General features: G+C 40.2%; 1 protein-coding gene and 1 long non-coding RNA gene across 9 annotated transcripts in view; one reads left to right on the top strand and one right to left on the bottom strand.

The window, feature by feature from the left end:
- Positions 1–27214, top strand: part of PDE1C (phosphodiesterase 1C) — a 537291-nt gene that overhangs the window by 404204 nt on the left and 105873 nt on the right. The window lies entirely within an intron of this gene.
- LOC113912028 lies at positions 9275–15044 on the bottom strand. The gene is made up of 4 exons (XR_003516666.2): positions 14943–15044; positions 12233–12393; positions 10629–10670; positions 9275–9491 (listed from the first exon to the last, which is right to left on the bottom strand). It is a non-coding gene; the product is annotated as an uncharacterized LOC113912028 (long non-coding RNA).

Below are 27214 nucleotides of genomic sequence, written 5' to 3'. Positions count from 1 at the left end.
ATTTCTGAGGCTCACCAATTTTTCTAAGCTTATTGGTCATTTATATTTCATCTTTTGTAAATTATTTTTGCTCATTTCCTTTGTGTATTCTCCCTAAAAAAGCATGTTTGTAATTTTTATTGATTTCAGAAAATCTTTTAGAAACAACTATTTGTGATATGTTATAAATAGATTTTTATCATTTCCTAATACATCTATAAATTTTTTGCTGTTGTTTTGTCTATTGGTCTGTTACTTTTATGCTTGTAAGCTTTGATGTCATGCTTAGAAAAGCCTATTCCCACTCCCAAATTATACTAATATATATTTTACACTTATTTTGAGTATTTGCATGGGTTCATTTTCTGCATTTAAATCTTCAGTCAATTTAGAAAACATTTTGGTATACGGTGCAAAATATGCATCTATCTTAATTATTTTTACAGTTGGTTAACAAATTTGTTACACACTATTTGTTCAATAATCTCAACCTCTACTGTTATAAATTTATCATATATTGTTATTATAGGACTTCCTATTTTCTCCCTGGAAATTCTGTTCTAAACTAAGCTAAAAACTCAACTATTTTTTCTACATTGACAAGAGTGCCACAGAGTTTTTATTTTCAAACTTTCTATTTTGATATCTGGTAGGAAAATACAAAATTGCTTTTCTTTTGAATTCCTTTTTGTTTGAAGATTTCTGGCTACTTAAAAAAGTTTAACCCTGGGCACCTGGGTGGCTCAGATGGTTAAGCGTCTGCCTTTGGCTCAGGTCATGGTCCCAGGGTGCTGGGATCGAGCCCCACATCAGGCTCCTGACTCAGCAGGGAGCCTGCTTCTCCCTCTCCCTCTGCCTCTCCTCCTGCTCATGCTCTCCCTCTCTCTCTATATCTCTGTATCTCTGTGTCTCAAATGAATGAATAAGATCCTAAAAAAAAAGTTTAGCCCTCTAGATTATTGTAGAATAAGCTCTTAAATTATACAATAAATTAATAGTTTATAATGTAATTTGAGAAGAAATTTATATCTTTAAAACAGTAAGTTTTCCCATCCAAAAACATGATATAGATTTCCATTTATCTAATATTCATTTGATATTCCTCAGTAGAATTTTTGTAGTTTTCTTCACAAGGAACCAGGGTATTTCTTTTTGTATTTATTTCTAGAGAAGACATATTTTTAGTTGCTGTATTGAAATTCTTTTTAGCATTTATCAAAAAGATTGTATAGATTTTCCCTTCTGACTTATTAATTTGGTATATTATATTAATAGGTTTTTTATTGTTATGTTAATCACCATATATTACATCATTAGTTTTTGATGTAGTGTTCCATGATTCATTGTTTGTGCATAACACCCAGTGCTCCATGCAGAACATGCCCCCTTGAATACCCATCACCAGGCTAACCCCATCCCCCCACCCTCCTCCCCTCTAGAACCCTCAGTTTGTTTTTCAGAGTCCATCATCTCTCATGGTTCTACTCCCCCTCTGACTTACTCCCCCTCATTCTTCCCCTCCTGCTATTTTCTTCTAATGCAACATATGTTGCATTATTTGTCGCAGAAGTACAGATCTGGGACTCAACAGTCTTGCACAATTCACAGCACTCACCATAGCACATACCCTCCGCAATGTCTATCACCCAGCCACCCCAGCCCTCCCACCCCCCACCACTCCAGGAACCCTCAGTTTGTTTCCTGAGATTAAGAATTCCTCATATCAGTGAGGTCATATGATACATGTCTTTCTCTGATTGACTTATTTCACTCCGCATAACACCCTCCAGTTCCATCCACGTCGTTGCAAATGGCAACATCTCATTCCTTTTGCTGGCTGCATAATATTCCATTGTGTATATATACCACCTCTTCTTTATGCATTCATCTGTCGATGGACATCTTGGCTCTTTCCACAGTTTGGCTATTGTGGACATTGCTGCTAGAAACATGGGGGTGCATGTACCCCTTCGGATCCCTACATTTGTATCTTTGTGGTAAATACCCAGTAGTGCAATTGCTGGATCGTATGGCAGCTCTCTTTTCAACTTTTTGAGGAACCTCCATACTGTTTTCCAGAGGGGTTGCACCAGCTTGCATTCCCACCAACAGTGTAGGAGGGTTCCCCTTTCTCCGCATCCCCGCCAACATCTGTCGTTTCCTGACTTGTTCATTTTAGCCATTCTGACTGGTGTGAGGTGGTATCTCATCGAGGTTTTGATTTGGATTTCCCTGATGCCAAGCGATGTTGAGCACTTTTTCATGTGCCTGTTGGCCATTTGGATGTCTTCTTTGGAAAAATGTCTGCTCATGTCGTCTGCCCATTTCTTGATTGGATTATTTGTTCTTTGGGTGTTGAGTTTGATAAGTTCTTTATAGATTTTGGATACTAGCCCTTTATCTGATATGTCATTTGCAAATATTTTCTCCCATTCTGTCGGTTGTCTTTTGGTTTTGTGGACTGTTTCTTTTGCTGTGCAAAAGCTTTTTATCCTGATGAAATCCCAATAGTTCATTTTTGCCCTTGCTTCCCTTGCCTTTGGCGATGTTTCTGGGAAGAAGTTGCTGCGGCTGAGGTCGAAGAGGTTGCTGCCTGTGTTCTCCTTTAGGATTTTGATGGACACCTGTCTCACGTTTAGGTCTTTCAACCATTTGGAGTCTATTTTTGTGTGTGGTGTAAGGAAATGGTCCAGTTTCATTCTTCTGCATGTGGCTGTCCAATTTTCCCAGCACCATTTGTTGAAGAGACTGTCTTTTTTCCATTGGACATTCTTTCCTGCTTTGTCAAAGATTAGTTGATCATAGAGTTGAGGGTCCATTTCTGGGCTCTCGATTCTGTTCCATTGATCTATGTGTCTGTTTTTGTGTCAATACCATACTGTCTTGATGATGACAGCTTTGTAATAGAGCTGGAAGTCCGGAATTGTGATGCCGCCAGCCTTGCTTTTCTTTTTCAACATTCCTCTGGCTATTCGGGGTCTCTTCTGGTTCCATACAAATTTTAGGATTATTTGTTCCATTTCTTTGAAAAAAGTGGATGGTAGTTTGATGGGGATTGCATTGAATGTGTAGATTGCTCTAGGTAGCATTGACATCTTCACAATGTTTGTTCTCCCAATCCATGAGCATGGAACGTTTTTCCATTTCTTTGTGTCTTCTTCAATTTCTTTCATGAGTATTTTATAGTTTTCTGAGTACAGATCCTTTGCCTCTTTGGTTAAATTTATTCCTAGGTATCTTATGGTTTTGGGTGCAATTGTAAATGGGATCAACTCCTTGATTTGTCTCTCTTCTGTCTTGTTGTTGGTGTATAGGAATGCCACTGATTTCTGTGCATTGATTTTATATCCTGCTACCTTACTGAATTCGTGTATGAGTTCTAGCAGTTTTGGGGTGGAGTCTTTTGTGTTTTCCACATACAGTATCATATCATCTGCAAAGAGTGAGAGTTTGACTTCCTCTTTGCCAATTTGGATGCCTTTGGTTTCTTTTTTGTTGTCTGATTGCTGTGGCTAGGACTTCTAATACTATGTTGAATAGCAGTGGTGAGAGTGGACATCTCTGCCGCGTTCCTGACCTTAGGGGAAAAGCTCTCAGCTTTTCCCCATTGAGAATGATATTCGCTGTAGGTTTTTCCTAGATGGCTTTGATGATATTGAGGTATGTACCCTCTATCCCTATACTCTGATGAGTTTTGATCAAGAAAGGATGCTGTACTTTGTCAAATGCTTTTTCTGCATCTATTGAGAGGATCATATGATTCTTGTTCTTTCTTTTGTTAATGTATTGTATCACGTTGATTGATTTGCGGATGTTGAACCATCCTTGCAGCCCGGGGATAAATCCCACTTGGTCGTGGTGAATAATCCTTTTAATGTACTGTTGGATCCTATTGGCTAGTGTTTTGGTGAGAATTTTTGCATCCATGTTCATCAAGGATATTGGTCTGTAATTCTCCTTTTTGATGGGGTCTGGTTTTGGGATCAAGGTAATGCTGGCCTCATAAAATGAGTTTGGAAGTTTTCCTTCCATTTCTATTTTTTGGAACAGTTTCACGAGAATAGGTATTAATTCTTCTTGAAATGTCTGATAGAATTCCCCTGGGAAGCCATCTGGCCCCAGGCTCTTGTTTCTTGGGAGATTTTTGATGACTGCTTCAATTTCCTTAGTGGCTATAGGTCTGTTCAGGTTTTCTATTTCTTCCTGGTTCAGTTTTGGTAGTTGATATATCTCTAGGAATTCACCCGTTTCTTCCAGGTTATCTAATTTGCTGGCATAGAGTTGCTCATAATATGTTCTTAGAATTGTTTGTATTTCTTTGGTGTTGGTTGTGATCTCTCCTCTCTCATTCATGATTTTGTTGATTTGGGTCATTTCTCTTTTTAAATATTTTTTTTTTAAGATTTTATTTATTTATTTGAGAGAGAGAGAATGAGAGAGAGAGAGCACGAGAGGGAAGAGGGTCAGAGGGTCATTTCTCTTTTCTTTTTGATAAGTCTGGCCAGGGGTTTATCAATCTTGTTAATTCTTTCAAGGAACCAGCTCCTAGTTTCGTTGATCTGTTCTGCTGTTCTCTTGGTTTCTAGTTCATTGATTTCTTCTCTGATTTTTATTATTTCTCTTCTCCTGCTGGGTTTAGTCTTTATTTGCTGTTCTTTCTCCAGCTCCTTTAGGTGTAGGGTTAGGTTGTGTATTTGAGACCTTTCTTGTTTCTTGAGAAAAGCTTGTATTGCTATATACTTTCCTCTCAGGACTGCCTTTGCTGTATCCCAAAGATTTTGAACAGTTGTGTTTTCATTTTCATTGGTTTCCATGAATTTTTTTAATTCTTCTTTAATTTCCTGGTTGACCCATTCATTCTTTAGTAGGATGCTCTTTAGCCTCCATGTATTTGATTTCTTTCCGACTTTCTTCTTGTGATTGAGTTCTAGTTTCAAAGCATTGTGGTCTGAAAACATGCAGGGAATGATCCCAATCTGTTGGTACCAGTTGAGACCTGATTTGTGACCTAGGATGTGATCAATTCTGGAGAATGTTCCATGGGCACTAGAGAAGAATGTGTATTCTGTTGCCTTGGGATGGAATGTTCTGAATATGTCTGTGAAGTCCATTTGGTCCAGTGTGTCATTTAAAGTCTTTATTTCCTTGTTGATCTTTTGCTTAGATGATCTGTCCGTTTCAGTGAGGGGGGTGTTAAAGTCCCCAACTATTATTGTATTGTTGTCAATGTGTTTCTTCACTTTTGTTATTAATTGCCTTATATAATTGGCTGCTCCCATGTTCAGGGCATAGATATTTACAACTGTTAGATCTTCTTGTTGGATAGACCCTTTAAGTAGGATATAGTGTCCTTCCTCATCTCTTATTACAGTCTTTGTTTTAAAATCTAATTTGTCTGATATAAGGATTGCCATCCCAGCTTTCTTATGGTGTCCGTTAGCATGGTAAATGGTTTTCCACCCCCTCACTTTCAATCTGGGCGTGTCTTTGCATCTAAAATGAGTCTCTTGCAGACAGCATATCGATGGGTCTTGTTTTTGAATCCAATCTGATAGCCTTTGTCTTTTGATTGGGGCATTTAGCCCATTTACATTCAGGATAACTATTGAAAGGTATGAATTTAGTGCCATTGTATTGCCTGTAAGGTGACTGTTACTGTATAATGTCTGTGTTCCTTTCTGGTCTATGCTGCTTTTAGGCTCTCTCTTTGCTTAGAGGACCCCTTTCAATATTTCTTATAGGGCTGTTTTCGTGTTTGCAAATCCCGTATTTTTTGTTTGTTCTGGAAGCTTTTGATCTCTCCTTCTATTTTCAATGACAGCCTAGCTGGATTTAGTATTCTTGGCTGCCTATTTTTCTCGTTTAGTGCTCTGAATATATCTTGCCAGTCCTTTCTGGCCTGCCAGGTCTCTGTGGATAGGTCTGTTGCCAATCTAATATTTCTACCATTGTAGGTTACATATCTCTTCTCCCGAGCTGCTTTCAGGATTTTCTCTTTGTCTCTGAGACTCGTAAGTTTTACTATTAGATGTCGGGGTGTTGACCTATTATTATTGATTTTGAGAGGGGTTCTCTGTGCCTCCTGGATTTTGATGCCTGTTTCCTTCCCCACATTAGGGAAGTTCTCTGCTATTATTTGCTCCAGTATACCTTCTGCCCCTCTCTCTCTTTCTTCTTCTTCTGGGATCCCAATTATTCTAATGTTGTTTTGTCTTATCGTATCGCTTATCTCTCGAATTCTGCCCTCGTGATCCTGTAGTTGTTTCTCTCTCTTTTTCTCAGCCTCTTTATTTTCCATCATTTGGTCTTCTATATCACTGATTCTCTCTTCTGCCTCATTTATCCTAGCAGTTAGTGCCCCCATTTTTGATTGCACCTCATCAATAGCCTTTTTGATTTCGACTTTGTTAGATTTTAGTTCTTTTATTTCTCCAGAAAGGGTTTCTCTAATAACTTCCACGCTTTTTTCAAGCCCAGCTAGTATCTTTAAAGTCATGATTCTGAACTCTAGGTCCGACGTCGTACTAATATCCGTATTGAGTAGGTCCCTGGCTGACGGTACTACCTCTTGTTCTTTTTGGTGAGGTGATTTTTTTGTCTTGTCCTTTTGTCCAGAGGAGAACAGATGAATGAGAGAACAGAATGCCAACAGGTTAACAACGTCCCCAGCAAATATACTGTATACAAATCAGAAAAGACCTGATACCAGGGGAAAAGAAAGGGAAAGAAAGAAAAAAGAAAGAGAAAAAAAAGAAAAAAAAAGAAAAAAACAAAAACAGAACAATACAAAAAAACCAGAATATGATCAAATATGATCAGGTAGTGCATAGATCAGTGCCACACACTAGATTTTGGGCGTATTTTGGTCTGTTAGAAAAAAGTGCCTCCTAAAATTTTAAAGGAAGAAAGACATATATGTAGAAAATAAGGGTCGATACAATGAAGGGATGGAAGATGATTGTAAAGATGAAAATTATAAAAGATTTTATAAAAGGAATTGATAGATAAGTTGTTTGAAAAAAGAAAGAAGAAGATTTAAAAAAAAAAAGAAAAAAGGGAGAGAATGCGGTCAGGCAGGAGAATAGAACAAAGCCATACACTAGTGATTGAGGGTATATTTTGATCTGTTAGAAGAAACTGTATCTCAAAATTTTAAAGAGAGAACAACTTATAAATATATGTCAAAAATAAGGGTAACTACTATGAAGGGATAAAATATGACTCTAAAAATGAAAAATAAAAAAGAAATGTTTTTTTTAAAAAAGGGATTGATAAGATGTTGGTTGAAAAAGGGAAAAAGAAAAATTAAAAAAAAAACAGTTAAAAAAATTAACTTTGATGAACTAATGAATCATGGTAAAAAAAAGCCATGAATTCTATGTGCAGTATTCCCCTAGCGCTGGAGTTCTCTCGTTCTCCTTGATCTGTAAACTTGGTCTTGGCTTGCTGGCTGTTCGTGCTGATCTTCTGGGGGAGGGGCCTGTTGCCAGTGGTTTTGAAATGTCTTTGCCGGAGGTGGAATTGCCCCGCCCTTGTCGGTCTGGTCTAAGCAAGCTGCCCGGGTTTGCTCTCAGGAGCTTTAGTTCCCTGCAAGCTCTCGGTACAGCTTTGGAGGACCAGGGCGAAAATGGTCGCCTCCCAATCTCCACCTGGAGGAGCTGAGAACTCGGGGCTCCGCTCCTCAATGTTCCCCCAGAGAAAAGCAGTCACTCCCATGTCCCCGGTCTCCGGCCGCACTCCGTGCTCACCCGGCCTGTGAGCGAGCGTTTCTATCTCTGGCACCCGACCCCGTGTGGAGTCTCCAAACCCAGGAGATACCTGCGGTGCGCTCCCGCACCACTCCTCCCGGGAGAGAAAGGGGAGTCTCCCCGGATCTGCTGCTTGTTGGGTCCCTGCTGGAGGAGCAGTGGCCTGTGTCGTGGATCACAGTTTATGGCCACCCCGAGCTGAGAGCCCGCGCCTCGGCTCCGTCTCTGCAGCCGGCTTCCCCGCTCCAATACCTGGGAGCTCTGCCGCACTCAGTCACCCCCGGTCTTTTTGTGACCCCAAGGGTCCTGAGACCACACTGTCCCGGGAGGATTCCACCCCCCGCTTAGCCACTGGAGCGACGTCCCTCAGCGGAGCCGGCTTCTAAAAGGTCCGATTTTGTGCTCCGCGGCTCTATCACTTGCCAGAAGCGGCCGACGGAGGCCCCTCCCCCGCCGTCTATCCTCCCGAATATCGCCTTGGATTCACTTCTCCGCACGTCCTACCTTCCAGTAAGTGGTCGCTTCTCTGTTCAGAGGGTTGTTGCTAATCTCCTCTTCGATCTCCTGTTGAGTTCGTAGGTGTTCAGAATGGTTTGATCCCTATTCAGCTGAATTCCTGAGACCAGACGAAATCCAGGTCTCCTACTCCTCCGCCTTCTTGCTCCGCCCTTATATTAATAGGTTTTAAAATATTGGACCATCTTTGGTAACGTGAATTTTAAGAATTTATTAAACAATGGAGGGGCACCTGGATGGCTCAGTGAATTAAGCATCCTACTCTTAATTTTGGCTCAGGTCATAATCTCGGGGTCGTGAGATGGAGCCCCACTCAGGCTCCATGCTCAGCGCAGAGTCTGCTTGAGATTCTCCTTCTCTTTCTCCCTCTGCCCTTCCCCTGCTCACAGCATGCTCTCTCTCTAAATAAATAAATAAAATCTTTTAAAAAAAGAACTTACTAAACAATGGAGTCACTGAAAGAGTTTAACTTTTTGATTTTTAAAGCTACAAATCAGACTCTGAAACAGGAAGTTTTAAAACACTCAGGATATCAATAGAGTGCTATGGAGAACACTCCTATTTTGTTGTGATGTATCTGCAATACATGACTGCATATGTGACGTATATCTGTTATATAGAGATACATATATTTATGTATATACGACGTTACTGTGATTTTGTGTCTTTCACATAGATATTACATAGAATGTTGGACAGACATATAGTACATTCCTGACGGATGTTTTATTTACATATTTATTAATTTTTATTTGTCATGACTGTATAAAGTAAATTTTAGCTTAGTGTGAATAAAAAAGATGAACTATCTATAACTTAAACTTTTGGCAGTACTTTCACAGCTTCCAGTAAAATATTGTATATTATAGTAAAAAAAAAAACAGGAAGAGAAAGCTAATGAATATTACCTTATACCTAAAACAATTATTCAATGGGTAGAAAATTTTAGCTATGCTAAATGAATACATTTTAGAGATCTGCTGTACAATATAGTGCCAATAGTTAATTTGGTATTGGGCACTTCAAAATCTGTTAAGAGAGTAGATCTCATGTTAAATGCTCTTACCACTTAAAGCAAATGAAAAAGAAACAAAGCCAAGGGACACAAGAAAACTCTGTGAGGTGTTGGATCTGTCTGTTACCTTGATGTGGTGATAGTATCACAGGTGTTTGCATCTGTCCAAACTCATCAAATTATTCACATTAAATATGTGTAGGTCTTTGTAAATCAGTTATACATCAATAAAGCTGTAAAAATAAAATAAACAAGAAAATCAATTAAGTAGAAAGTATCTATGGTCTGCTAGAGATTTTTTGTTGTTCTTTAGCTTATTTTATATTGCATTTTTTTAAATGAAGAGACAGCCAGTGGCATTGCTTTTCTCCAATAAGCTCTCTAAATGCAGATAACTAATCTTTTGTTTTCTTTGGAGCAAGGTTTCTTGGCATTACACATATTTCAAGTCAAATAATCCTTTGTTGTGGCAGGCTGTCCTGTGCATCATACGGTTAGCCGCATCCCTGGCCACTAACACACTAGAGGCTAGTAACACTCTTGTTATGACCAGAATGTCGCCAGACATTGCTAACTTTCCTGTGGGCAACAAAATTGCCCCTGCTTGAGAATCACTGCCTGAGGATGAGACAGTAATGATGTACACGTTTAAGAGTCAAGTTTAGTCTAATGGAAGCCTTTGGGCAAAATGAAATAGGTAACAGATTAACCTGCTTCCTGTCACTTGTGGAGGGAAATACAGGAATGCTCATTTCTAAGGGTTTACACATTTTTTCGTCACTCCTCCCTCCCCCGTATCTGTCTTTCTTTGCCCCCCTCCTTTCTTTCCTCATTTTCTTCTTTCAGCCTCTTTTTCTTCTCTTGGTCCCAACACCTTTCTCACACAAGACATAAAATCTGTAATTTTTTTTAATACTTCTGTTAATAACTAGGCATTTAGGGATCTTCTGAGACTTGCAATATTGGTTGCCACTTCTTGATGCTTTATTGTCTACAGTCAGGACTGACTGGTATAAATGGGACATCTGTGCTCTTGGTAAAGACTGGAACCATGAGCAATGCTATGCTAAGAGCAATCTGGCAAGAGGCTAGACTGCATGAATGATGGAAAGCTTCTGAGTTGCTAGGCAGAGAAGCAGGGAGGATCGAACATGACTTCTTTACTGTTTATATTAGAAACATAAATAACTTCCTTCAGTTAAAATCTAATTGGGATGGAGGGGAGCCATTCCAGTTAAAGATAATAATCTTATATCAAGCCCTTTATTTCCCCCCTTCTAAAATTTCCATTGAAAATCCAAGGAATAAAAAAATGAGACAAAATATATATCTATGCAAATGTATTTCAATTGCCTTTCAAACAGTCTTACCAGGTATTTGTGAAGATCTGGAGAAGTGGGCATGCTCATGTTCTGCTGGTGAAAAAGAAAAGATTGCTGTGCATTTTGTGGTGGAGAGTTTAGCGATAAGCATTAAAAAGTATTCTTTTCCTTTAATCCTGATATTGGACTTCTAAAGTTTATCCTAATAAAAAGAGCGTAAAAAATACAGCCATAAAAATTTAATTTAAATGTATTTAAAATAGCAAAAATTAAAAACAACCTGAATGTCCTCCATTAATAGAGTGATTGTAAAAATTATGGTACATATTTAGTGACAAACTATGTTATTGTTGAAATTATGTTGGAGAAAAGCATTTGTAACATGGGAAGAGATTTATAGCCTACTAGGTATAAAAGGATTCTACCAAATAATTAGTACAGAGAAGGCCAAAAAATCATCACTTAAAAAAATCTATCTATGGATATATGATAAAATATTAATAATTATTATCTCTAGGTAGAACAATTTGATGTGACTTCTATTTTCTCTTATTTTCTAATAGGTATTTTATAAATTTTCTGCAATGACCAGGTATTCTTTCTGAAATAGAACAAAGTTTGTAAAATTTAAGACAGTCTAGTGGGGTACTCTACAGGGAATGCCAATGACAAGTGTGTTTATCATTTGTGAAATATTTATTTCATTTGACATCTTCTCCGATATTTTTTAAAGAACATAAACTAGGGAACACTTTATTTTTATCTCACATTTGTACATGTGTTATAGTAAACACAAAATAAAACAAAACCAACCCTGAGTTGCTTAGAAGAATGTTAGGAAAAATTTAAATAAAACCCAAGAAAAATTACTCAGTTTGTGTCAAAAATGTTCTGGGGGTGGGTGGCTAAACAACTTATTATTGGCTATTCGTAGTTTTGGCCAGAAATTCTTCTAACCAAAAGCATATGAATGAGGGAGAACAAATAGGTTGTGGTGGTTCTATGTTTAATTCAGGGGCAAAATTCCAAATGTGGAATAGTACACACCACTGAGACCTGGCAGTCATAATGATATGCCCATTTGTCCTGGTAAATTATGTTAGCTGGTCGTCCAGGAGTGTCCAGAGAGAAAAAGAAAAAATACTAGAGAAAAGTCGTAAGAGACAAAGGGAAAGAATTTTTAAAATTATTCTTCCATCATGCAGAAGTAAAAATGAACTACATCAAAATATCTGAGACCACCTCTCATTTAACTTATGAAATCTTTGGTTTATCAGGTGATAATGTCATAATACTAGAAAGGGGTGGATGAAATGTTCTTAAAATAGAAAACTGGTTCCAGGGACAGTCACATGTTGTGGTTTACCGCTTTGTTTCCATGAATGCATGATCTTGCATGTTTTTTGCTCCTTATCTTTTTCTCTTGCTATATGATAGAAAATTTTAAGTGCATAAAGAGGAGGGAAACTGTCTTGTATAATTTTTATTTCATCCCAAGTTTTCTGGATTCCCTTGGCAGAGCAGGGTGGCCACAGAGCAGTGCTCCCCAAATCCTATACAATAGAACTTTTGAGCCCTGAGGGGTTTAAAAGAAAAACACAAATCTTTTTTGTCAAATCTAGGGGGGGAAATACCTTATACAATAGCCTTACCTCAGAGAGTCTGAGTGAGTTTGCATCCACGGAAAAAGATCTTGAGAAGACAAACACCAAACAAAGTTTGCTTAACTTTGTTAAACCTGGATTTTCACAACATTTCCGTCCAGAAGGCTTTTTGTGAGCAATGCCTGTTAACATCCTGTGGGCCAAGTGTTCTATGGAATACAGTTTAGAAAGCACAGGTCAAGATGATTCAAACCACACAAGGCCATTTAATTATTCAGATTATTTGTCTGAAAGTGTGACCACCACGCTACAAGGTCAGAATTATCAGTATGATTTTGTCATTTCATACTTTGGTCTAAAATCTGGCCTGGGTTTCTATATTTTTCAAAGCTCCCAGGAAATTAGAATTCAGTGTTGGCTTTGGGAATCATTGCACTAGAATCAATTTAGAATAATGCCAATACAATGACCAATCTTACTATTCCCATAATAGTACTATTGCTGTTACTTCTTCAAAATGCTTTCTTCCCTGCTTATCTCATTATCACCGCCTGTTGACTTGCTGCCATGGAGGCACCTATATCACAAAAATGTGAAGGAAAGCATTCTGGACAGTATGTTCAACAAGGTCCAGTTATCTGCTCTCATTCTTGGACAACAGTAGGAACAAATCCTTACCAAGTGGATCACAAGAGCCAGTAAGAAGTCTCTAAGAATAAGGAAACTTTCTGGTAATAAAATCAAGTAGTTGGGTGATCCATCTTCCCTGGCCTTCCCCACTTTTGTCCATTCTCTGTGCAGGTCCTGCTCCCCCCCCCACCTTCCCCGCCTTGGTCTAGGAGCAGACATCTCCTATCCCTCTGCAGAAGCCTCAGCAGTGGTGCCCAGATACCTGCTCATCTAGCATCTGGACACCTTGGTTCGTCTTGGGCACCCAGGCAGCTTTTGGGAGGGAATCCTTAATAGATATTTAACATCTTTCTGCCTTTGCATTCATCCCTACGAAATGACCCATCACTTTGCCCCAGAGATACATAGATTTGTAACCTGTTTTGAAACGGCCACCAGAGAGTCACTTTCCAAAGTAGGGGGGTGGTCCTGTCCCACATCTGCCCTCTACTTGTGAGATTCAGGTAGGGTAGAGAAATGAAAATAACAAGAATTGCCCTATTTAACTCGTGTTCTCTCCTTTTGGGATCCCTTCCCCTCTTACAGACCACATTTTGGAGAAGAAGAAATTATCTAGAAAGTCTTCCTAATGTTTTCTTCCCTGTGCCTTCATTTGTTCGAGACAGTGTCCACTGCTGCCCGTAGGGCGTCATCTTAAGTGGGCACTACTTGCCTGTCTCCTTCCTTCCTCTCCGTTTATGTTTATTGTTCTTCTGCCTTCTCTGGAAGGGGAGCAGGGCTGCTGGCTGGCAGATGAACTGTTTTTGGCTGAGGGAGACATAAATAGTATACTGGACTCATGGTTACTGCCTTTTCAAGTGGGACCAAAGGTATTATATTCCAAAATCTGAAGGGAAGAAATTCAGGAAATCACTTGGAAATTATCTCATATTCCTCCCCTCCCCCTTCTCTTCCCCTGACCTCTTCTCGGAATACCTATTTTAAAGTGCTCTTTTCTCCTAAGCAGGAGATGGAGAGTCCAGTGAACTTTGCCACTGATTCCTTTCAACTTTGGGTTTCTTGGTGTTCTTTAGAAATTGAAGTTGACAAGTTCAAACTTTATAATTTTTCCATAATGCCCAAAGCAGTCTGTTTTAAGACTTAATGTATTTTATAGAATTTATCTCTTCGTGCCTGCCTCCCCTTCCCGACTGTACCCTCAAGATGCATGGGTCCAGCACAGTTGAAGGTATATATCAGGACACATGGAATATTGTTACATTGAGCTGTTAAATCTGGCTTGCATGTCTACACCTGTGGAGCCTTGTCCCACCTCTACCAGGAGTAATTTCCCTCTTCTTTGTGCTCCAACAATATTTGGTTATATCTCTGGCACAGGATTTGCCGAAGAAGATTGTGGTGGTTTTGCATTGACCTCCCATGCCAGGTGTGAATGCCTTGGGAGCAGGCCCAGCACTGCATCCGGCTGTTTCTCACGTGCCCTGCCTGCCTCTGAGGAGTTGCTCAGCACAGTGAGGGTAGAAGGGCCGTCATTTACTCACAGCATACTCAAGGTGTGCAAAAAAAGTGTGGCTTCTTTACTTCCTATGTATGATCTGATCTGCTGCATAAGCTTTCTACTCACCTGGATCTGGGTCTGGAATGGGTGTGTGTGTGTGTGTGTGTGAGAGGAGAGAGAGAGAGAGAGTTTGGTGACGGTGGAAAGAGAGAACCTATAATACACATTATGAAACTCCACCCAATCTAATAATTTAGATGGTCCTTTTAGGTAACTCATGTTTAAAAATATTTAAATACTTAGGCTTTCAGATTTCCATATTTCTCTTTCTCCCTATTGCTCCCCAGGACAGCATGGGGCCTTGTGTTCTTGCCTTGTTTCTCTGGCACCCCTTATTTCTCTTGTCCACTTGGTCACTGCAAGTCTTAGTGGCATCTCGAGCTAAGGCCTCTCTTCTCCCCACCGTTTCAGCCCTGCTCCGCTCCTGTGGCGCTGTCATCTGTTGAGGCCTGGCTGTAACTCCCACTTGGGTCCTGTGGCCCTCACCCACGGTAGCACTCCTGGTAGTCCCACTAGTCAGCTCTGTCAGCTATCCGTGTCCTTCTGCAGGGCACAGAGGACCTCCCTCACCTCCTTCCTTCCCGCCAGGAGCCAAGCGAGACTTGAGTGATCTGAACGGAGGGCTCACTCTGTCTAACTGTAACTGTCATCCAGTAGCTGTTTGTATTGTGATGTCACTGTGCCGGGTTGGTGTGAGAATGGCCTGGGAGTCACCACAGGGGTCATTCCCTGGCTGAGTCCACAAAAGGCTAAATTACTCAGCTCTCAGTGGCCCCCTGACCTGTCGTCCAAGAGCCTTCCACTTCAAGGTTTTGGCCAAGCACACGACCCATGTCCTAGGCTCTTCTTTCCACCACTTCCTGGGGATTTGTCTTGGTGGGAATGGATGTTGGCAGCAGTTGGTGGGGTTGGGGAGGGGGGACATGAAAACACAACACCGTCTTTTTTGTGATATACCAGTGAATTCAGGTGGTAGAATTCCCTGTGCGAGGGGGAACTAGGGTTTTAGGGGAGGGAAGTCTAAAGCAGTAGGTCACTTGGGCCACAGGTTTTAGCTTTTCAGTTCTGATCTGATGGCATCTTTGTGGAGGGAAACGTGAGAATGCAAGGGCTAGGAGAAAAGGGGAAGAAGGAATTCACACCTGGTCTGCAGCAAGCGATGGTAAATAGCCCAGAGCCAAAGCACATACAGAAGTGGCTGTTCCCTGAGCCATCCGTGTGACTCTCAATTTTAAAGAGCAGTCCCCAAGTGTAGCAGAGATGCTCATGTTGTTCTTAGTTCACACTAGCACTGGACCAAGCCCAGCTGCTTCTCAGGTTCCACAGGGAGACCTGTCATCAGGTCTGGCTGGCCTTCGGTCCTATGGACAAAGCAGGTGTCCCCTTGGCTGCTCTCCCAGGTCAGGGACATCCCCAAGCCCCAGTTGTGCGGGTTTGCAGTCCCTTGGAAGAAAAGACGACTCCTCTCCAGAAACCCTCGATAGCGTAGGTGTGACTGCACCACCGCTTCCTTGAGACTGGACAGATCTCACTTACTGTTCCAAAGTCAGGATGGAGTATTGAACGTTTTGTGATTCCCTCGGTGTCTTTGTTTCCTTTGACAGAGAATCATCCAACGGGACTGTTTACTCCTCTTTCTAGTCCTGAGCCAGAGTCTGAAGCTCAACAAAGCTCTTCTGAATAAAGTTCTTCCTTTCATATTCAATAATAAAACATACTACAACACCACAGAAGTTCAAGTGTCATTAAAAAAATCTTTCAGAGTATGTACTGAGTTTTAGAAGGTTTTCAAAATGCGACATGAGCAAGTCCTGGTGCCATGGAGGCTCACACTGCTTGTGAGGGGAGAAATCCGAGGCACCAGACAGTACTTTTAAACTGTAAAAATCACCACCATGAACACTGAGGAATAATTTACTTGGGGTAAGCAGAGTGCTTTATCCCTGTTGATCCACCAGTATTTGCTATGATTACTGCTAATTCCTTTGTAAATCAACTCTCCTTGTAAATTCTGACAGAAAATAGCTAACAGAGGATGAGCTGTGTTCCTAAATAGTTATGGGAGTTGGGTACCCTATTAACATTTACCTTGTTTAGCTACCTGCGCTATAGCAAGCTTGTGTTTCTAACCACAGAGAAGGTGGGGCGCGATTCTAATAGAAGAGAAAGTGGAACAGATCTCAGCCCTCAAGTACAAAGCCAGGGAGGTCATGCTGGTGAGGGAGATGGTAACACCTGAATAAAAAGTCTCCTCAACTCTTTTTTTTTTGTATGAATATATAACAAAAGAATGGAGAATCTTGTGGCTTTTAACACATTCAGTTATTAGAACTTGCTAGAGCAGACAGACAATGAACGATAATGCACTACAGGTTCAGATCCCTACCTGCACCCCACCCCAAAGCTATTACAGAATGATTAAGGGCTGGCAGGAAATTGAATGGTAATTATGTGGAAAACAAACTTCAAATGTTAATAATATGCAAATTGGTTTCCTGTTTGATTGGAAAGGACGGTACAATACAACACAATTGCCGTGACAGGTTCTTTTCACACCCCTGCCTACTTACCGTCACTCCATCAGCCCCGTGCCTAGCTCTGAATTTCCTTCTTCACAGACTCTTCCTGGTCAGCCTGACTTAGTGAAATCACCCTCAAAATTAAACAGACTTATGAGGATGAACTGGAGAGGGAGAACAGAAAGGAGGGAAGGTGCCTCATACCTCAGAGCTCTGCAGGGATCGTGGCCAGGAAATGTGGAACATGGGACACTTTAGGAAAGTCACTGGGGTTCTTCTTCCCTCATCTGGTTAGTGTGCCGAGCATGCGCTAACATCTCCGTTTCTTCAGCTGATCCTAAGAATCTCCAGCATGAAATCGCTTTGAGTCTTTTCCCTGGTTCTTCCCATGCTCTGAACACCACTGGTTGTAAGCCCTTGTTGGATCCTCTCCAAGGTCATCAGACCGTTAATAGCTCACCAGTGAACATTTATCCCTTCCTCTGCTGAAACCAAACAGAAGGATCTGGGAGGTAGATACTACACAGGCCATGTGAACAGAGAGACCCCTATAAAACCAGCCAGTGTAAGGACAACGTAAGTCCAGCTTATTATCACCAATATTCCATCGAGCGGGAGGGCTGTGTCCCTTTTTCTAAGTTAAACTTTTTCTTTTGAGATAGATTCAGATTATTATGAGAAATAATATGGAGAGATTCCCACGTACATTTTACCCAGTTCCCCCTGTGGAAACATCTTGTAAAACTGTGGTACAACCAGGATATTGACATGAGCACCATCTGCGTATCTTCCTCGATCCCCCATTTGTATTGTACTTGTGTGTGTGCACATCTGTTTAGTTCTGTGCAACCTTATTACACATACAGGTCTGGGTATCTTTACCACAGTCAGGATCCAGGATAGTGCTGTCATCACAGGCTCCCTTCTATATTCCCATCCTTGTCACCCCATCTTCCGCCTCCCACTCCTGGCAACCACTAACCTGTCCTTCATTTCACAATCCTGTCATTTCAAGAACGCGATACAAATGGAATCCTCTAGTGTGTAAACTTTGGGATTGCCTTTTTTCACTCAGGATAATTTCCTTGAGAATGATCTCACTTTTATCAGAAAGTTTGGGAAGTTATCTCATAATCAGTGTGATTATGTTTCTCAGTTTAGTAGGATTATACAGTTATTAAGCCACTTTAATATACAGTATCCCATTTGATCCTCTCAACAAGGTAGAAAGAAAAGAGTTAAAAGGAAAAACAAGTAGAGATGACAGGATTCCATGTTCTAGCTGTGGCCGAGGTTGGCTGGCTCTCCAGCAAACCAGCTCCTTCACCCCTCACACAGTCAGACTATATCCTCTAGCTTCTCTCTTGGAAAGGTGTGGCCATGAGACTGATTTCTGAACAATGGGGAGTGACCAGCAGTGATGCGTTCCAATTCGAGGCTGGTTCATAAAACACTCCCACATATGTCCTTCCACATTCTCTTTCCTTCTGTGGCCATCTTGGAACCTATGTCCAACTTGGTAGAGCCACGAGGTGGGACAAACAACCCTGATTGAACTCTCCTGAATATCTTGACCTTTAGAGTTCTGAGTCACCAGAGGCACGGGGGTGGCCAGTGTGGATTCAGAGGCAGTGGAAGGGAGGGAACAGTTGCAGATTATAACACTTCCTTTACTATCATTTCCTCCCCCGGCCTGGTGGGGCTACCTCCTGTCCTAGCCCAAGGACGTGCACTGCACTGTCCTCACACAAAGCACCCTTGACTCACCTTGGGAGTGTCTCACAGTTTTCTTTGAGGGTTTTTTTTTTTATTATTATTTCTTTTGTGTGTGTGTGTATGTTTTATTTTTTTATTATTTTTTATTTCTACAATTCTTCTGGAATTAATCTCAAGGAAAGGAGCTGGGCTAACTCAGCATCTTGTTAGCCATTCTTTGTAGACTTAATTTTATTTATTTATTTCTGTTATAAAAGAAAAGAAAACCAAACATGGGGGAAAAAGGTAATCTTATTTATCTTATTAAATATTTATCTTATTAAAATATACTATGTTTCTAGTATGGTAGATTTCTGTGATTTTACTGGTGAGTGAGCTTGAGCTTCTCTAGATAATCCTACCAACACCTACCAATTCAGACTGAATAAGGAACTGATTTCAAGGAAGGAAAACGAGGGAGCCATGGGGCTGGGTTGACTCTTAAGATGTAGAGAAACGTGTCTGTGCATGGTTTCAACCTGCCTAAATCTTCCTGCAGACTTTCCTCTTATGTTTGCTCATTTTCCTTTTCTCATTACCACCATTCAAAGACGTTTTTAGTTCTTCTCATTTCTTTGGTCTATCGTAACAGATGTTTTTGAAGTGGCATGTTTATCCGCAGAGAGAAGTGATGGTGATTCTTTGCACATGAATAGCTGCAAATGAAAAATGCCTTCTAGAACTTACCTATTGGCACCCTGGCAGGATTTCGTGTTCCCCCTGCACAGTTCCCAGCATGGCCTGTGGTGGATTCTGAATGATGCTCTGGGTTTTCTTCTTCATTCTTTGTATTTCTTTTTCCTGAAGAAAGCTGGCCAATAAAGTGGGCTCTTACATTAGCATCCTTTCCTCATAAGCTCTGCGCACCTAGAGTCGTCCTTTAGAGAGGCAGTGTTTTCCTTCAGGAATAAATATTTTCCTAGCATAATTGTGCATCTTGCATTTTTTTTTTGCACTATCTCCTTTTAAGAGAATGTGCGAGTTGAGTGACAGTAAAAACAAGTGAGGGATAAACTGGTTTTGAAGAAATATTTCTCTAGAAGACCAAGAAAGACTAGAGGGGACCCCCTTTCCAAATCACTGCATTATATTACTACAAGAACTCTGCAGGAACACAGTCAATATTGTAAAATCAAAAGGAATTGAAACTTGAACCTGGGTCATAATACCTCCTGGAATACCATCAAAATAGAAGGCTTCTCTTGGACTGAACAGCGCTTTCTGTCTAGTGTTGACTATCAGTGAGCTGGCATGTGTGTGCACACACACTCACTCCCTCTCTCACCCACAAACATGCATCCGGAAAGGAGATTTACTTTGTAGAACAGACAGTAGGAGAAGACTGAATATGCAGGTATGTTCCATGGTGTAGCTTCATGAAAACAAAAGGAATGCCAGTATTCATCAGAACATCCACAGCAACCAAGAGAATGTGGGCATCCAAAGAATGGACCCATGCTGATGGACCAGAACAATCACATGTAGAAGAGGATAATTCAAAAGCAGTTTATATTTAGCTGTTTTAATTATTCTTGTGGCAGATTCCCTTGCCTACGTATGTTGTGCTTATATTAATATAAAAGGACAGGTGCACGTCCTTACACATACCAGCTGTATGTTGAGAGGAGAAGGCTGGGATAGCGAGGTGGGAGAGGCACACAGGCCGGGAATTCAAAGCTTTGTAATAAGTCTTGGTATTTGGGAGTATACGTTCTCCAGCTTTGTTCTTTTTTATTCAAAACTGTGTTGGGTATATTTGGTTGCATTTCCAAATAAATTTTAGAATCAGCCTGTCAGTTTCCATCAAATGACCTGTGGAGAATTTGTTTGGGATTGCATTGAGTCTATAGATGAATTTAGGCAGAATTCATAGTTCTTAAATACTGAGGTTTAAATTTATGAACATGGATTATTCTTTAACTTATTTAGGCCATTTAGATATCCCTTAATAATATCTTACAGTTTTTCTCTATAGAGTTCTTTTTTGTCTTTTATAAGATTTATTTCTGTATACTTTTTATTTGATGATTTTGTAGTAGTACTGTTTTCTAATTGTTTATTGCTGTTTATCCAGGGACCTTGCTAAATTCACCTTTTAGTTATAATACTTTCTTTGCAAATTATTTTAGGTATCCTGTCTATGTATGATTTTATCTGTAGTAACAGTTTTATTTTTTCCTTTCCAGTCCGTATACCTTTTATTTCTTGTCTTTTCCTTCTTGAGCTGGTGAGAACTTCCCGTACAGGCTTGAAGGGAAGTAGTGGTAATAGATGTCCCCATATGAGCTAGCTCAACAGGAAAGCTTACCGTATTTCAGTATTATGTATGATGATGTTTGCTGTAACATTTTTGTTTTAAAGACCTAGTATCAGATTTAGGAAATTCACTTTTGCTCCTTCTTTGGGAAGATATTTATCATGAATAGGCGTTTCCTCAAACACTTTTTCTAAATCTATTATGAAGATTGTATCATATAATTTTTTCTTTCATTCCTGTTAAAATAATGAATAATATTTATTCATTGATTTAAAATATTAAAGCAACCTTGTATTCTTGCAAAGCATGCTTGGTGTTTGCTTTCCATTTTATTTATCTCTGGATTTTAATTTGCTAAAATTTTGTTTAGGATTTTTGCATCTGTGTTTATGAGAGACTGGTCTATAATTCTTTTCTTATAACATTCTCGTTTGGTTTTGGAAGCAAGAGTATGAGCTGGAAAATGTTTCCTCTTTTGCTTTTCTCTGGGAGATTGTGTTAGTTCCTCTTTGAATGGTTTAGATGAATTCACTGATAAAGTGATTCAGCACTGGAGTTTTCCTTGTGGTAAAATATTAAACTGTGCATTCAGTTTCTTCAATAGATACAGAAGTCTTTATGTTGCATCTTTTTTCTTATATCTGTTTTGATAAGTTTTCATGGATTTTAAAGTTTCATCTAAATTTTTAAATGTATCTGCACAAAAGTATTTATATTTTTTAGTACTTTTAAAAATGTCTGTTGGATCTGTAGTAATATTCTCTCTTTTATTCTTGATATTTGGTTATTTGTGCTCTTTTTTTTTTTTTGTCCTGATCAGTCTTGTTTGACTTATCCATTTCATTAAGCTTCTCAATTATTTGGATTATTGAATATTCAATTAAGGTTTCTCTATTTACCTAGCTTTTGGCTTTGTTGATTTTTTTTTTTTTCTAAAGATTTTGGCTCAGTCGCTAGGCGTCTGCCTTCGGCTCGGGTCATGGTCCCAGCGTCCTGGGATCGAGCCCCACGTCGGGCTCCCTGCTCCACAGGAAGCCTGCTTCTCCCTCTCCCACTCCCCCTGCTTGTGTTCCCTCTCTCGCTGTGTCTCTCTCTGTCAAATAAATAAAATCTTAAAAAAAAAAAAAGATTTTATTTATTTATTTATTTAAGAGAGGGAGAGAGCACACAAGAAGGGGGGAGGGGCAGAGAAGGAGAAGCAGACTTCCCTCTGAGCAGGGAGCTCCAGGCTCTCTGGATCCCAGGACCCTCAGGTGACATAAACCAAAGGCAGACACCTAAACGACCGAGCCACCCAGGCGCTCCAATTTTTGTTGTTTTGTTGTTGTTATTTTGGCTTTGTTGGTTTTCTAAGTGTAAGTTTTTCTACTTAATGAAGTTTTGTTTACTGTGTTTATTTTTTGCTATCATTTACTTTTTTTGGATTAACTTGTTTTCTGTTTCTTGAGATGGATTAACTTATTATTTTCCTAATTTCTTGAGATGGATAATGAAATCACTTATTTTCAGATTTTCTCCTTTTCTAATATATTTAGTTAAGTCTATATATTTCCCTCTTAGCACCGCTTTACCTGGATGCCACAAGTTTTGATGTATCATATTTTCATCAACATTTAGAATTATTTTCTCATTTAATCTTTGACCCATGGTTATTTAGAAGTGTATTCCCAAATTTTCAAACATTTAGAACTCTTTCTTTCTTTCTTTCTTTTTTTCTTTCTTTCTTTCTTTCTTTCTTTCTTTCTTTCTTTCTTTCTTTCTTTCTTTCTTTCTTTCTTTCTTTTTAAAGATCTTATTTACTGGAGAGAGAGCACAAGTGGGGTGGGGGCGGGGCAGAGAGAGGGGCAGAGGGAGAAGCAGACTCCCTGCTGAGCAGGGAGCCCTACACGTGGGGCTTGATCCCAGGACCTTGAGATGCTTAACTGACTGAGCCACGCAGGTGCCACCAAACGTTTAGAATATTTTAAATCACTTTTTTTGTTATTGATTTCAGCCTGAGTTCCACTGTTGTTAAAGAACATTATCTGATTTCAGTTATTTGAAGTTTGTTGAGATTTTCTCTATGATCCAGCGTACGGTCAGTTTTGAGAACTGTTACATGTGCACTTGAAGAGAATATTGTACTCTGCAACTGGGTGTAGTGTTCAGTACATGTTCAATTAGGTCAATTTTGTTAATAATGTTATTTAAAGTCTTCTATAACCTTATTATTTTTTTTACTAGTTAATAACTTATATAGATATGCACTTAGGCACCTGGCCTTTTTTCTTAAGTGAAAGGGTAATTAGAGCCCAATAATCTATTTAAATCTATTTGAAAGCCTAAGCAAGTGTAATTGGGAACCGTGAAAACAAAATTGTCTTTTATTTAGGAGATTAGCAAAAGGTAAAAGTTACAGAACTAGACTCTTCTTGCCAGCCATCATTTTGATGGAATTCTTGCTTTTGGTTTGGAGGTCACTAAATCAGGAAACCACATGCCTAAAACAAGTCCTTTTTCAGAAATTATTAAAAGCAATGATCCATACTACCACCAAACTCATGCAACACCCTACCACGGTGCTGTCGCATGAGAGATTATATTCATACCGCACTGTTCAGGCTACAAAACAAGCCTCATTATAACAAAAATGTATAGAATTTTCCCACTTATTAAGTACCTGCACTCCTCTACTCTGCAGCTAGATTGATCTTTTAAAATGCAGATCTTGGGGCACCTGGGTGGCTCAGTCGTTATGCATCTGCCTCTGGCTCAGGTCATGGTGCCAGGGTCCTGGGATCAAGCCCCACATCGGGCTCCCTGCTCAGCGGGAAGCCTGCTTCTCCCCCTCCCACTCCCCCTGCTTGTGTTCCCTCTCTTGTGTCTCTCTATGTCAAATAAATAAATAAAATCTTTAAAAAAATAAATAAATAAAATGCAGATCTTATCATATCATTCCCCCACCCGATTTAAAAATTCTCCAGGGGATCCCCATTATCTCCAAGAAAAAATTAAATTTCTTCAGCTTGGCATAAGCGCACCAGGGTCTGGTTTCTTTCTGCCTTCTTCTAAAGTTTTATCTCTTCACATAGCCGTAAGCTCCAGCTTACCCATGGAATTCCTTGAATGGATCACAGTCTTCTGGCTGCTCCCTCGGTCCAGAGTTTGCCGTTTTTTTAAATCCAATCTTGCTTGCCTGGCTGATACCTATGTGGCCTCCAGTGGCTCTGATGCCACCTCCTCAAGGGAGGGCCTTGTGTTTTGTACACTCCTCTCCTCTGTGCCTTCTCAGCACCCTTGTCACCTCTACTGTCATGCTTGCTGTGCCTCACGGTAGGTGCCGATTAGCCTTCATCCTCCCTAATTAAGGGAAAGCACTGCATTTTCTCTCTGGATAGTTAGAGCCTGTCAATGCGCCTGCACTCAGAAAGCACCCAGCAAATTGTGAATGAGTGTTTCAACCGCAGCCCTCAATTAATTATAAAAACAAACAAATCGCCAGAAAAACACTCGGAGGGCACTAAAGCATAAGCCTGAAGGTCACTTAGTGTATCCCATTTGGAGGAATTGTTTTAATTTACTTTCTATGGCATTTAGGTAAGTGGCAGGGGATGGGAGTGACATGGAGGAAACAGGTGTGTGAAAAGCACACAGAGACGCCTTTGCCTTACAAATACACGGATGTGATGAACTGAAACATTGAGATTTTTATTCAAAAGAGTTTGTAGGACTCATGATTCACTGGGACACGTACGGGAAGTGTTTTAAAAGATCTGTTCTTTCAAACTAAACAAAGCCTGTCTGAGATAACAACCAACATTGGCCACCCTGCCGTTTTAGGAGCTACTAACCATTCTCAGAGGGAATGACCTTGGGCAGAAAGGACAAATATAAGAAAACATATTTCCTGGCTTTTTACTCCAGTTTATTTTTGCTCGGTAGGCTTTTCTGATGATTCATTGTAGTTGTGTCTAAAGCTCAATGCACATGTATGCTTTCAAGGCATAGTATTGTAGGGTTTTTGGGATCTCACTTGGGTGGGGAATAATGCTTCGTCCATTGTAGGGCAGTTTTCTGGATTATGAAGTTGAGTCAAAAAGTTATTTCCTGGCTCGCCTGGGTGGCTCAGTCTGGCTAAGCATCTGGCTCTTGATCTCAGCTCAGGTCAGTGTCTCAGGGTTGTGAGATCAAGCCCCGTGCTGGGCTCCACGCCGGTGTGGAGCCTACTTAAAAAAAAGAAAAAGTTATTTCCTAATAAAATCAACCCTACTGGCTCTAGAATTATCTTTGTGGGGAAAAAAAGAAGACCTTCTCTTTTCTACTCCAACATTCTTTCAAATTCCAAAATACAGTGTTCGGCATTTCCTTCCTTAGTTCCTCTCTTCTGACGCTTTTATGCATTTCAAATAATGGCATAATCTCAAGGTAACTCAGCACCCGGGACTTGACGTGGGCTTGAGAGCACAGAAGACTGAAGAAACACAGCATTTCATCATATGCCTTGTACTGGGAAGCCATAGAAAACAGAGTTTCTGGGGAGAAATAGAAGACTCACGTAAAGCTGCTGTGGCTCATCCAGAACGAAATTATACACTATCCTAACAGAAAGGCATGTTGCCAAAGCTTGAAAGCATAAGCTATTCCTAAAATGGTGTTGCACTTCTATATTGGAACTATTATCTGGCAGCCACAGTGACAGAAATGGATGGAGTGCTGGAAACTATGAACATTCACTCAGAAGAGAGAATTTATTATTGTTATTGTTGTATATTTCCCTTTTCCCTCCTTCAACTTTCTCCCTCCCTCCCTTCCTTTAGGTGGCTGAACCAAAATTACATATGAATGGTATTAAATAGCTCGTTATACGAGTACAACTTACCATGGGATCTCTCCATGGGGACATAGGCTTTTGGGTGAAATGAACCCATACGGAAAAACATCCAGACAGATTTCAGGAGGGGACCAAAGGAAGGCATCTGAGCCTTCCTGCTTTAGCTAGTGTTCTCCAAGGTTAAAAAAACTGCTTTATAACATGGCTATGAGATACTTTATAACATGGCTATTTTCAGACAACCCTTCTTAAGATGGATTCAGATCTAGGGAAAACCTGTACTGTGATGGAAAATAGGGAAGGATGCCTCCTTATTCCCAGAAACTTTGGGAAATTTTTTTAAATTTTTGAGTCTAGTTGATGGCAGCAATGTGAGCGCTCATTTGAAACCCTTCCATTCACGAAGCAGCAATTTCACCAAGAGGTAGGTGGTAGGTAGGGAGGGACAGGGCATCATGTTCCAGGAGGGATAAAGAAGAGAGGGTGGACTGAGGGACCAATGGAGGAACACCCACCTGAACGCCATCTTTGAGCTCAACAACACTTGACAATAAGGACTGGATTCTTCTAAGGCTTGTGTGGCAGCTGCAGAAAGCCTAAAGCCAGCAACTATGTGGACAGGGACAGGTATGGTTTATATCTGATGGGTGTTGGTCCAAATAGGAGCTAGGTGTCTAAAAAGTTGGTCACCATTTGCTTTTTTTTTTTTAAGTTCAGATAGTCTTTCTATTGTCATGTTTTGTTTCTTTTTTAATTTCTTTTCCAGTCTCAGTATATTTGCTTTTTATTACATCATGATTTCAGCTTTCATCTTTGTTTCACAGATCCAGGTTTTCCTGAATTTTATGGAACACAAAGTAGACGTTCCCTAAAGTTTACTTCTGTTGCCGTTAGTACATTTTATGTTCAAAAGTGAGTCCTTTCTCTGCATTTTGAGCACTGTATTCTCTGCATTCTTTAATGCTCACTCTTTTTGTTGATATATGTATTTTTTCTGTTTAGTTGTTCTTGAATAAAGAGAGGTGAATGCCAGCTGGGTGTTCTCCATAAACACACTGACTGTGTTCTAGGTTTCCTTTATGTCTGCCAGGGTGTTGATAGAATCTTTTGCTCATCGCATAAGCCAGAGAAACGGGAGTAGATATGAATTTCTAGTACGTCGTATGCATCCTAACAGTACTTTTTTCTGTATTATTTCTTCTCTGGATTTGTTGAAGTCGCTGGGTTATGGGTTTGCTTCTGTTTACAACTTTCTGTCAGGGCAGACCTTCACATGTGGCTGTGCCCGTGTCTGCCTGGGACTACTGGTGACTACATTAGGATGGAGCCCCATACTGTTGATTCTCTGTTACTTGTGGCACCGAATCGGGGGCTTTTCAGGGGAGATGGTTGTCAGTGCTCTGATCTGAACTGTCGAGTGGGATTCCAGGTGATGCATTCCCTGGGTGCCTCGCTCCTGCTTTGGCCTAGGGCCCTGGCTGCCAGATTCCAGGATGGTATG

The sequence above is a fragment of the Zalophus californianus genome, chromosome 12 (genome assembly GCF_009762305.2).
Source record: "Zalophus californianus isolate mZalCal1 chromosome 12, mZalCal1.pri.v2, whole genome shotgun sequence".
NCBI classification, from domain to species: domain Eukaryota; kingdom Metazoa; phylum Chordata; class Mammalia; order Carnivora; family Otariidae; genus Zalophus; species Zalophus californianus.
The sequence above is the reverse complement of the archived record's forward strand: the minus strand, read 5'-3'. Positions and strand labels throughout refer to the sequence as shown.